Source organism: Orycteropus afer, unplaced genomic scaffold (genome assembly GCF_000298275.1).
Source record: "Orycteropus afer afer isolate SDZICR_OR568_19922 unplaced genomic scaffold, OryAfe1.0 scaffold00197, whole genome shotgun sequence".
Taxonomy (NCBI): domain Eukaryota; kingdom Metazoa; phylum Chordata; class Mammalia; order Tubulidentata; family Orycteropodidae; genus Orycteropus; species Orycteropus afer.
The window spans coordinates 6,123,256-6,124,766 of record NW_006921784.1 but is presented as its reverse complement, the minus strand read 5'-3'; positions in this window follow the sequence as shown (position 1 = coordinate 6,124,766).

The following is a 1,511-nucleotide window of genomic DNA, read 5'->3' as shown; positions in this document are numbered from 1 at the left end:
TCAGGTTGGAAGGCACTCAAAATACAACCGGGGAAGAGCTGCCTCCTCAAAGTAGAGTCAACCTTAATGATGTGGATGGAATAAAACTTTTGAGACCCCCATTTGCAGATGTGGCATGACTCAAAATAGGAAGAAACAGCTGTGAATATCCGTTAATAATTGCAACATAGGATATACAAAGTATGAATCTAAGAAAACGGAGTTGTCAAAAATGAAATGGAATGCACAAAGATCAATATCCTAGGTATTAGTGAGCTGAAATGGACTGGCTTTGGCCATTTTGAATTGGACAACCATATAATCTACTATGCTGGGAATGACAAATTGAAGAGAAATGGTGTGGCATTTTTGAATTCCCATTCTTTTCAAAGTTATTCATAATTTATTATGATCTACACAGTCGAATGCTTTTGCATAGTCAATAACACACAAGTAAATATCTTTCTGGTATTCATAGCTTTCAGACAACGTCCATCTCACATCTGCAATGATATCCCTCATGCCACGTCCTCTTCTGAATCCAGCTTGCATTTCTGGAAGTCCCCCCGCCCCCCAGTCAGTATACTACTGCAACTGTTTTTTAATTATCTTCAGCAAGATTTTACTTTTCCATCATGGGAAATACTACATCCAGCTGCCCAGCCACTCAACCAGGCCCAGCCAAGTTGACACACAAACTTAACTACCACATAAGACATATAGAGAACCCTCTACCCATTGGCAACGAGATATACACCGACTCGACGACAAAAAACATCACACACACACACAACATTCAATACACATGGGTCATTCTCTAGAATACATTTTAGGCCACAAAGCAAGCCTCAATAAAATCTAAAACATCAAAATAATTAAAAAGATTTTCTCTGATTACAACCTATAAAAGTAAACATCAACAAGTAGAACAAGGAAGAAAACAAAACAAAACATGGAACTGTATTTACTTAAAAACCACTTGTTAGTAGAAGAAATTAAAGATGAAAAAAAAAAAAAAAATCCTAGCCTCAAATAGGAATGAAAACACAACATACCCAAAACTTTGGGACACAGCAAAAGCAGTTCTCAGAAGTCAATATATAGCAATAATTGCACACACCAAAAAAAGGACAGAAATCAAAACATTAACACTACATCTTGAACAACTAGAAATAGAGCAGCAAAAGAAGCCCACAGTCAACAGAAGAATGGAAATAATAAAGATGTGGCAGAAATAAATGAAATACAGAACAGAAAAACAATAGAAAGAATAAAAAAGACTAGAAGTTGTTCTTTGAAAGGATCAATAGAATCAACAAACCACTGGCCAAACTAACAAAAGAAAAGCAGGAGAAGAAGCAAATGACTAAAATAAGAAATGAGATGGGTGCAACAGAATCAACTGAAATAAAAAGGATCAAACAGAATACCATGAAAAATTGTACCCCAATAAATCTGAAAACCTAGAAGAAATGGACAAATTTCTAGAAACACACTACTTACTTAAACTAACACAAATTGAGTTAGAAAAA